Raw genomic sequence first — 11695 nt, forward strand, 5'->3', positions numbered from 1 at the left:
AGATGATGTGAACTAAGCTAGGCTCCAGAGTGATCCAGGGGAAAGGAGTCACCAGAAATAACGGTAAGGCAAATCAAAATAGGGTTCTTAGGGAAAGTGTTATTTGAAAGAGACCTAAAGGGGGGGGGGGTTGGAAGTTCTGGGTACTAAGAGGGGAACTAAGGAGAAAGGAGGGAGATGTGTATTGTGGTGGCTAAGTAGAAGTCTATTTTCTGATAAGCACCCATCCCAGTCACTGATTGTCTCTGATCTAAAGTCCTGAAATGATTAACAGGCAACCCTGACTTCTTGCCCCTTCCCCAGGTTGTGTGACTGTTGTAAAATGATTCCCTGCTTGCTCTGGCTTCTGTAAACTTGCTTATCACTGTGTACAGGGGAAGGAAGGCAGGTAGGTCCCCAGGTGGCTGTGAATTCCGCAGAAATGAATTGTGATCCTTGCTTTTAAAAACCATCATCCCTGCCATGCTTTAAACTAAGCCTCAGGTACAAATCTGAGCACAGGAACGGAGAACAGCTGCAGCTTAAATAAAAATCTGGCTAATTACAACCCAATTGACTTCAGATGGTCTCTCAGTGTTTCCTAACTCCATAACAATATCAAAAATATAAACAAAAACTAAAGCATCTACTTTGGGTTGTTTGGTTTGGTTTGGTTTTTTGTTTTTGTCATAGTTACTTCTGATTAGGATTTTCTTACTAGGAAAGGGTAAGATATTTAGTTAACTCAAATTTTGCTTTCCTTACAAAGTAACTCCCAATAGTGTTTGATTAAAAACTCCTGTTAAGTTTTCTTTAAATCCTTTTTGCCAAAAGAGAGAGAGAGAGATGGGGGTGAAGTAAGGGAGGAAGAAAAAATGGTTTTTCTATAATTTTATTAAAATAGGATTATGTAGAACCTGGGACGCGGAGAGCTGGGGTCGGGGCTGCCGGGCAGACCGCGGGCCCGGGGTGGGGATGCACCGGCGCGGGATGGGATTTGGCGCCATTGCCAAGAAGAAACTCGCCGAGGCCAAGTATAAGAGCGAGGGACTGTCCTGGCTGAGGACCAGCTGGCCCAGATGTCAAAACAGCTGGACATGTTTAAGACCAACCTAGAAGAATTTGCCAGCAAGCACAAGCAAGAGACCCGGAAGAATCCTGAGTTCCGAGTCCAGTTCCAAGACATGTGTGCAACCATTGGGGTGGATCCCCTGGCCTCTGGAAAAGGGTTTTGGTCTGAGATGCTGGGCGTTGGGGACTTCTATTATGAACTGGGTGTCCAGATTATTGAAGTGTGCCTGGCCCTAAAACATCGGAATGGAGGTCTGATAACTCTGGAGGAGCTACATCAGCAGGTGTTAAAAGGAAGGGGCAAGTTTGCTCAGGATGTCAGCCAAGACGACCTGATCAGAGCCATCAAGAAGCTGAAAGCCCTGGGCACAGGATTCGGCATCATCCCTGTGGGAGGCACTTAGCTCATCCAGTCTGTTCCCGCTGAGCTCAATATGGATCACACTGTTGTGCTGCAGCTGGCCGAGGAATACCTGCTGAAGGAAGGACTGGCCTGGCTGGATCTGCAGGCTCCAGGGGAGGCCCACAACTGGCTGCCAGCTCTTTTCACAGGTCTCTACTCCCAGGAGATATCAGCTGAGGAGGCCAAAGAAGCCTTGCCTTGACTGAGTGTGGAGGGGTAGACAGCAGCAGGCCAGAAGATGTCCTGTCTGTGAATAAACCTGGACAACTTTGTTTATAAAAAAAAAAAAAAGGATTATGTGTGTTTAAATAACTTATATAGTCTTATTAACTTATACTTAGTATATACTATACAGTCCCCTAGCCATAAATAATATTGTTTACTTTAAAAGGTTCTTAAATATTCGCATAACTACTAGCTCCTGAAATTCAGTAAATCAAACTTGTCTTTTATTTTCATGGTAAGGGGAATGTTTTTACCCTTTTTATTTTTCTATCAACAACATCAACTGCAATGTCAAACATAACCTTGAGGACTTGGTTTGTAAATGTGGTCTCCACCCAGTGATGCTCCACCCAGGGAAGATCAGAGAACCTATAGAAGGTGGAACCTTTGCTAGCAGAAGTGCTTCACTGTGGGCAGGCCTTGACTTTTTATGGTCTGGCCCCACTTCCTGTTTGCTCTCTGCTTCCTAAATACAGGCCCAGTGTCCTGCTTTTGTCGCTGTCCCTTCCCTGCCTGCTGCCCCGTTTTCTCCATCGCAGTGAACTGTATCCCTCTGACATAAACCCTTTGACCCTTAAGTTGCTTCCATCGGGTATTCAGTTATAGCAACAGGAAGGTAACTAAGACAGCTGCTGTATTCTCTATACCTTTACAGGAACTTTAAGACAGCCTAGCCACAGACACTTGCCAAGGACAAGGAGCTAAGAAAAGAAGATTGGTGTTGAGTGTTCTGTCATTCTCTGTGTGTGACTTTCATCAAGGCTCTGGAAAGTGAAGACCTAAATAACAGCAAACTTAAGGAGCTGAGAAGTGCCACAGCCAATGCTAGAGGCCCACTGAGAGTGGTGATTTTGGCAGCCAATTAAGAGAGCAGAGGTACATTGGGGATTATGGAAGATGACAGCACTTTGAATAGGCACCAGCAGTGTCTCTGAGAGAATCTGGTAAGGAGGAGAGTGAATGAGAAGGGAAATGATGTGGCCTTCCACAGTACCAGAGAAGATAACCTTGGGAGTGGTCATATGTGAGTTAGCCAGTCTGAGTTCCAGATGCAAATGAAGAACGGGCTGTACAGATCGGTTTTATGTTGTCAATTTGATGAAGATACACGGTTCCCAGGTATTTGCTTGCTTGGTCTCCGAGTGTTTGTAAGTGTACTTCTGGATGAAGTTGACATTTCAACTGGTGGCCAAGTAAAACATATTCCCTTTCCCAACATGGATTGCATCCCATTTGATGGACACCCTAAATAGAACAAAAAACTAAGTGAAGAATTCATTCTCTGAGCCTGTTCAAGCCAAGATACCCATCTTCCCTGGCATCCACACCAGAACCACACCACTGCTTCCCATCCTCTACAACGTGTACATAAGTGATTGTGAGACTTCTCCATCTCCATAAACAAGTGAGCCAGTTCTCTGTAGCAACACATGCAGGCACATATGCACACATACATGTTCTGATTCTCTAGAACAATAGCCTTGTTCTGAGACTGCTGGGAACCAAAGAAAAGAAGCAGAGATTACTACAAGAGGTTACTACAAGCTTGAAACTGCAAACTACAAAACCTAAAACATCTACAAAGCAGAAGAAAGTTTGACACATTTTTTCTTTTTCTTTTCATTAATTTATTTATTCAATTTGCATCCTGATCATAGCCCTCTCCCTCCTCTCCTCCCAGCCCCACCCTCACATCCCCCCTCCTCCAGCTCCTTCTCCCTCCTCTGATAAGGGAAGGCCCACCATGGGTATCAACCCACCCTGGCACATCAAGTTGCACCAGGACTAGGCTCATTCTCTCCCACTGATGCCAGACAAGGCAGTCCAGCTAGGGAAAGGTATCCAAAAAGAGGCAACAGAGTCAAAGTCAGTGCCCCTGCTCCACTTATTAAGGGACCCACATGGAGACCATGCTGCAGGAGATAGTATATAGGAGGTATCTGAAGTTACAGATCTGGGAAGCAAAGTCCTGGCACTGGAGCCATAGAGGTAGGTCACTTCCCAGTTTCAGTATGACTCTGAGGCAGACAACAGACACCTGCTACAGGTGATTGAAAGGAAACACAATACAAATAGGTTCTCATACCCACATGCGTAGAAAGAACTAGAATGAAGAACTATGCACATGAATAGCTGAAAAGCTGAGTGTCTGCAGCAGTGTGGATCCAGGAGGAAACTGGACTGGAGCTAACTAAAAGGAGAACACTCAAAAGGTCTGAGCCCCAGAAATCTCCAAGGTGGCCAGAAATCAGCTGCTTGGTTTGAAGTCTGGAAAAGTACACTTGTAACTTAGCTAAGATGTTGGTTTCAACCTCTAGGGGTTCCGCTGGGAAACTTGAATATCTAGAGAAAGATTTCATTGTGACAGGTGACAAGGCTGAAGTTCAGATCCAGGAGCTGGGATCCAAACTGATCTAAAGCAAATGATGAACCCATCAATACCAGTATGATGTAAGTGAAAGTTTGTTTGAAACACAGATTCTTCTTGGACTGTACCATAAATCTGCATGAGAAACTCTGACAGAAGAGCTCAGGAACCTGTGTTCCTGAAGGAAGTCGTCATCAGGTGATTTTCATGCATTCCAGGGGTCTAAGCAGACAATGAGTGTGGGTGGCAGTGGAGAGTGCTTTAGAAGCAACTATGAGCCACCACAAAGTCATGAAAACTCATTTAGTCATGAGTTCCAGAACAGCCAGGGCTACACAGAGAAACCCTGTCTTGAGAAAAGAAGAAGAAGAAGAAGAAGAAGAAGAAGAAGAAGAAGAAGAAGAAGAAGAAGAAGAAGAAGAAGAAGAAGAAGAAGAAGAAGAAGAAGAAGAAGCTCCAGATGTTGTTATCAAACTATCACTAAGACATATCCACAGAACTAAACTACGTCAATTCCACACTATACTCAGACTAGTAGTCTGGCACCTGTGTTAGCCTACCTTCTAGTGCCATATTAGATAGAACACCTGAAATTTTTCTTTAAAGAAAATAAGTTTAAGGCTGGAGAGGTGTCTCAGTGGTTAAGAACACTTGTTCTTAGAGAGCAACTAGATTCAGTTCCATGGACCTTAAATGTCTTAGAAATTAAAGTTCTATATAACTTACTCGTGAGTCCCAGCCACAGTGCTACTGGGGCCACTTGTCTAATTGAGGAGATTGGAAGGTGAAGATGCTGCTCTGACGGGGGAAGGTAGCCTGTACCAAAGGGCTTTCCAGGCAAAGGACAGATTGAAAGTTCGGTCAGATATTTGCTACAGGGCCAGCATTTCTTCCTTACTTTGAAATATACCGTAAAATTTTACTATTACTTCTTAGAAGTGCATCAGTAAAAGTTACACTACCTACTCCTAATGTAAAAGTATTGATAAACTAGGAGGTTTTTATGTTGTTTTATGAGCAAAACCATGTTTAAGTTCTATGATCCAATTATAACAGACCTCCTCCATTTTAATGTCACATGTAGTTAGTTGATTCAAATGAGTTTATCAGCCATCCAAATGTGAATATTTGTAATGCCTAATGTCTTGGAAGGATTAGTTTAGTAGAAATAACTAGGTTGGTGAATTTGGAAACTAGTTTGCCTTCCTATGCACTTCATATATTGAGTGTTATAGTATAGGCTTATCTAAATGGAGTTTTCCTTTTTTTTTTTTTTTTTTTTTTGCTATTGGTGATGGAACCTAGGGATTTGCACATGGTAGGTACACTTTCTATCACTGAGCTATGGTGTGAATCCTCATTACATTTTATTTTGATACAGGGTCTCACTAAATTGGACAAGATTGCTTTGAATTCAGTTTGTAGGTCACACTTCAGATTATTTCTGGCTTTATGTCCATGTATTTTTTTCCCTAAGGAGGGTCACGTGACAATTTGCTAATGGAGATTCATATTTTCAATGTTCAGATTTAAGGGAGCACCCAGGAGCAAGCGACATGATAGAGCTGATGAGTTGGCATCCCTGATACTGTCTGCTTCTTACCTGTAGTTCTTACCTTACTGGTCCATCTGTCTGCAGTCCCTCCATTGATGTTTCAGTGAGTGAAACATCATTGATGTTTCACCACAATCTTTGCACACTTTCCTGTCTGAAGTTGCTTTTTATACTTTTCTGATGTAGAAAGACAAAAGCAATGTTTTCCAAAGCCAGTGTTCAAAAAGCATTGCCCCTCTCTTCTTTCAAGATTAATGAACTATGTCAGCCACTTATAACCTGGAATAACAAAGCCCAGACTGGGGGTTTGTTGAAAAGGTAATCTTGAGTTGATTAGGAAGTGAAATTAAAAACTGGTTGATGGTGGCACATGCCTCTAATTCCAGCACCTGGGAGTCAGAGGCAGGTAGATCTTTCAGTTTAACGCCATCCTGATCTACAGAGTGAGTTCCAGAACAGCCAGGGCTACACAGAGAAACCCTGCCTTGAGAAGAAGAAGAAAGAAAAGGAAGAAGGAAGAAGAAGGAGGAGGAGGAGGAAGAGGAGGAGGAGGAGGAGCGGGGAGGAGGGAGGAGGGGAAGAGAAGGAGGAGGGAGAAGGAGAAGAGAAAGGGGAAGAAAAGAAGAAAAGGAAGAAAAGAACAAGAATAGCAAGGAAGAGGAGGAAGAGAAGAAGGAGGAGGAGAAAGAGAAGAAAGCATGCCCCCAGTGTATTGAGTCTCCTTTCAGGAAGTGGAGAAATATCAGTCTACCCACATCTAGGCCCCACTCAAATAGAATATCAGGTGGAAAATGCAGTATAACTAGGGACTATAGGTAAACTTCCCCTTCAGTTATTTCACTAGGACCATATATTGAAAGAGGTAGATAGGCAGGGATATGTAAGTACATTGACTTAGTTTCAATCTTAGATTTTTATATGTTCTATTATTTTTCTCAACAACAAAGATCTTATAAATATTACACAGCTTTCCCAAATTTTCACATTTAGTGTCAACTTGGGAGACCCTAGCAGAGACTTTTTGGTAGGACTGGGTTTTGGAGAGTGTTTAGAATCATGAGATACATAAAAGATATTAGAAGAGGAAGTGGTACAACCCTATGGCATCACAAGAAAATAATTTGCAAATGTGATTGTCAATGTTGCCTACTGGACAAAATCTGGAATGTCCTACAGACATGTCTGTAGGGGATTGCCTTGACTGTACTGATTGAGGTGGGATGGCCCACCCACTTCGGGTGGTACTGTTTGCTGACTGAGACTCTGGACTATATCAGAGGAGAGTGGGGTCTGAGTAGCCTGCTTGCACTCCCTTCTGACACCTGAAATACCAGCTCTTCCAAGTTTCCACTGCCATGCTGTTCTGTCATGGTAGACCATTTAACTGTAATCTAAAATAAGCCCTTTCTCCCTTAAGTTGCTTTTCTCAGAGTATTATTTAATCACAGCAACAAGAAAATAAATTAAGACCATGGAGAATGTAAAGGGTGGAGGTAGAGAAGAGAAAAATGAAGACAGTACATCAAGAAACAGGTCAAGTGGAATTCAACAATGGCTTAGCCAAGAACAGAGGGCATGAAGAGAGGAGATACTAGGGCAGGTGTGTAACAGTCATTTTATTAGCATTTTCTTGAAGCCTCTTCTTTTTTCCTCCATCTTCTCAAGTACTCCCTCCTCCATCTCTTTTACAGGGTTTGCTATCACCTCACAATCTCTAACTATGAAAGAACATCAGAAAGGGTTCCATTCTGGATCCTATTCGCTGCTTACTGTCCCCACCATGTAGTCTGATCCTTTATTCTAAACTGTATTCATCTGTCCTCTTTTGTCACAGAAGTCTATGTAGCAAAGCACACTAAAGCACAATGGCTCTAGGAAATTAACATTTACTTGGCATGTGTAGATTAGCTTTGTAGTCCTGCCGGCACTGCTCCTAAACTAAGTCTGGTTTTGCTACCCAGGCTGGTTTCTCAAGGGTTCTTTAGTATCTGGGATTACAGGTGTGTCCCACCATATTCATGTGTCTTATAAGTACCTGACTGGGTACAGTCAGCTGAACCCAGGCATGTTTTAATGAATAAGACAGAAGGCAAGAGCAAACCATGCCAAATGCGTATGCATTTAAAGGCTTCTGGTTGCATCTTGTAGAAAGCTATGTGGAAAATGTAGACAAACACATCTGTGTCCTTCCGTAATGTCAGCCTGGGGAGAATAACAATAAATCCACAAGGTATGGCAGCAGTATTTCCAAGTTTTTCCATGTAGCCCTCAGTTCCTTGTAACCAACCTTGCTAGGCAAACAGTTTTGTTTGCTTCGATCTTAATGGTTAAAATTAGCACTCAGGTCACACAGTAAAAATATCTTCATATTCATATAGATAAATGGATGGATAGATGGCTAGATATTAACCTTACAGAAGGGATACACAGGGTTAAAGAGGCCATAGCAGAGTTCCAGGGGTTTCAAAGAAGCTGCATAAAGGCAGAAGGGGAATAGGATAGAGGTGCAGAATGAGTCTCTGTTATAGGAGGAGTCAGATAATTCATCCCACGGTGAGTCTACTATAGAGTCAAGGGCTGAGCCACACTTCTGGGAGAAGTGGAATGTAGTCTGTAGAGGTGAGGGTCGGGATCAGATCTAAACAGATGGACACACTTACACACACACACACACACACACACACACACACACACACACACAGTGGTTAGATGATGGATGGGAGAACTTTTCACCATCAGTGTTGAGAGTCTTCCTCTTCAACCCATAGCTCTGGCCGCATATATGGTAGAGGATGGCCTTGCTGGCATCAGTGGGAGGAGAGGTCCTTGGGCCTGAGTGTGTTCAATGCCCCAGTATAGGGGAATGCCAGGATGGGAAGGTGGGAGTGGGTGGGTGGGTCAGGAGCACCCTCATAGAGGCAGAGAGAGGGGGTGGGGTAGGGGGTTTCCAAAGGGGAGACCTTGAAAGGAGAAGAAAACATTTGAAATGTAAATAAAGAAAATATACAATGGGGAAAAAAAGAGTCTTCCTCTTTAAGGGCTCCAAATGAGGATGTTACACCCTTTTCTCCATCTGGTCTCAGGCCTGTTTTGCCTGGAATGTTTTAATGTGCTCATGTGTTCTACAGTCTGGTGTGTTTATAAAGTGGCATCCTTTCTATTTATAGGAAAGAGCTGTAAGTCTGTGTATCCTGGGTGGTAGTGCTGGACAGTGCTGCTTTATGTGCCCACGAGGACACACTGTCATCCGATTCTGCACTCAAACTGGAGCCAAATGATATCGGTAAAATGGAGTCTCACAAAGCAAGAGGAGTCTGAAAAAAAACCACTGACATAGCCTGATCAAACACTGCGCCGGTCTTCCTTAGTCACTGGCACAGCCTGATCAAACACTGCATGGCGTTCCTTAGCATCCTGCGGGTCACAGGTGGGCAAGCACTGCAATATGATAAGGCAAATGCTGTAGATCCAAGGGAAAGATGAAAAGGTGAAACCATTTTCAAAACAATCCACATCTATATGTGAAAACCCCCAATTTAGATACATAGATCCAAATTCCTTCCTTTACTCTAGACATGTATATTCAATAATCTAGGGAACAGCCCACTTGCAAACTCCAAACATTTTATTTAAAGTGTATTTAACACTGAATTTTTATCGTCTTTCAAAATCTGCTCTTCTGACACTCTGTTTTTTTCAATACAATATGACAATACTATCCATTCTCAAGCCAGGTACCTGAAAGTAGTCCTTGACATTTTTCTCTCCGACAAGATTCATAAATTCTATCTTCAAAATAGCTCATTTCTATTTTCTCTTCATCTGAAAGGATAGAAAACACAGCCCCAACTCCAGCCTCCTAAGAAGCCCTAAATACCACAAATTCCAGACCCTGCTCCCTGCCAGAGTATAGGTAAAAGGCCACACTTCTTGCCGCTCCAGGGCCCTGTTCTCTGTGAATACCATGATTCTGACCTAGTAAGATAACAGGAAAAGAGTTGACTAACCGATTATCTAGCTTCTGTAAACTGCTTGCACCATAGAAGAAAAGATTACACACCGAAACTGCGTTTTGCCTCCCCCGCCCAGGAACCCACGCAAAAGTGAACCACCGGGGCCATAGAAAACTGATTGGGCCAAACCCTCGGGGCACAGGTTTGATGATTTAAAATGATTGGCCTAGAAATTATGGAGTGGTACAAATCGATTGGCCGGCACTATGTGGGCTCTTTGTTGTAACCCCATAAAAGCTGTCACAATTCTGCACTTGTGGCCCACGGTCCTCTAACCCTGAGTGGTGTATGACTGTGGGTACCAGAGTGCTCTTGGGATAAAAATCCTCTTGCAGTTTGCATCAAGATTGTTTCTTGTGAGTGATTTGGGGTGTTGCCTCTCCTGATTCAGAACGTGGGAGAGTCCTCACGTTGTGGGTCTTTCACATCCTTCTTCCAAGTTGTTTTTATCTCTTCTGAAAACCTAAAAATATATCATTTATCTTTGACGTAAAATCTCAAATCTTTCTCTAACTATTCAGTTCAGCCTCCCGCGATGCTCATCCAGCCATGCGATTCGTGTGCAGTTTTTACTTTTGAAATCCCTGCATCACAAGCTGTTGTTCATTATCCAGCTACAGGAGCCAAATCAATGAGCTCCCGTTTCAGTGAGAGACCATGTCTCAAAAAATAAGATGTGGTATAACCGAAGAGGACACCTGACATTGACCTCTGGCCTCCACACACAGTAGCACACATACAAAGATGAGGAAGAAAAAACTGGATTACAGTGGCAGGGGTCTGCTAGCATTTCCTCTAGGCTCTGCCCAACAGTTACCTAGCAATAACCAGGTACCAGCCTAGCTTCAAATGCTCTCTCTCTCTCTTTCTCTCTCTCTCTCTCCCCCTCCCCCTCCCTCCCTCCCTCCCTTCCTCCTTCCTTCCTTCCTCCCTCCCTCCCTCCCTCCTTCCTTCCTTCCTTCCTTCCTTCCTTCCTTCCTTCCTTCCCTCCCTCCCACCCTCTCACATGTTCCCAGCTGGCCTCTCTCCTCTTCTCCTCTTCCCCTCTTCCTCTCTCCTCTCTCTGTTCCCCTTTCTCTGCCTCTACCCCCTCCCCCAGGTCCCAAATAAACTCCCTTTTATACTTGGCCTGTCACATGGGTTGGTTGTTCTGGGGGACACCTTGGCAGGGCCCGTTGAAATGCTCCCTTCCACCACCCCTGCCACCACCTCTGCCACCACCACCCCTGCTCCTTTTATAAAACACAACAGGGTCACCATGTAGTATTCAACTGAACAACAATTATTAGAACGAAGTATAAAATTATTTCTAGTGGTAGTAATTTGTCTTTTAAAATAAGCTTAGGGGAGGAAATCAACACAGCTAATGCCAACAAAAATTTTTTGTGATCTTCTTCGTTATCATTCAAATATAAGAGCCAGTGAAATGGCTCAATGGGTAAAAGCACTTACCACCAAGCCTTATGACCTGCGTTCAACCCCCAAGTCAGGTCACACGTGGTGAAAATAGAGACTATTTCCCCTCACCACACACACACACACACACACACACACACACACACACACAGAGAGAGAGAGAGAGAGAGAGAGAGAGAGAGAGAGAGAGAGCATAACTTTTAAAAGATAATAAAAGTCTAACTCTTGACAAACAGAAGTAGGTGAGGCTGCAGCTGTGCCACTTCCGTATACAGAAAAAAGAAAGTGACATCATGTAGGTTACAAAAGGGGTGGGGGGGATCGAACAGATTATTCTTTTCTAGTCTGGGGTCCGAAATGTCTGTTTTAATATATTAACTCATTTTATCTCCCTAGACCGTATTATGTGGGTAGCATTACCGAAGGTGTTAATGAGTACTTACTAAAGCCAAGTTTTAAGTTGTAATTGTGTTCTGTCTTTTAAGGTCGCGATATTCCACCAAAAGTTTCTGTTTGCAGCTTACAGCAGTTAGGTCATCAGTAAAACTTAGGCTGGTTAGACTCAGTCATGTTGGTTTAAAGTAGCTGCCAAGGGCTACTTTGGGAATTATCTGTTGGGTCTGTGATAGTAAACAATTTTACAGTATTAAATTACGTTGCTATGG

The 11695-nt window shown here is 43.4% G+C and overlaps 1 pseudogene; it reads left to right on the forward strand.

Annotated features, from left to right (window-relative positions):
* Positions 892 to 1738, forward strand: Gm8712 (predicted gene 8712; annotated as a pseudogene).

This window comes from Mus musculus, chromosome 13, assembly GCF_000001635.26.
Source record: "Mus musculus strain C57BL/6J chromosome 13, GRCm38.p6 C57BL/6J".
NCBI lineage: Eukaryota > Metazoa > Chordata > Mammalia > Rodentia > Muridae > Mus > Mus musculus.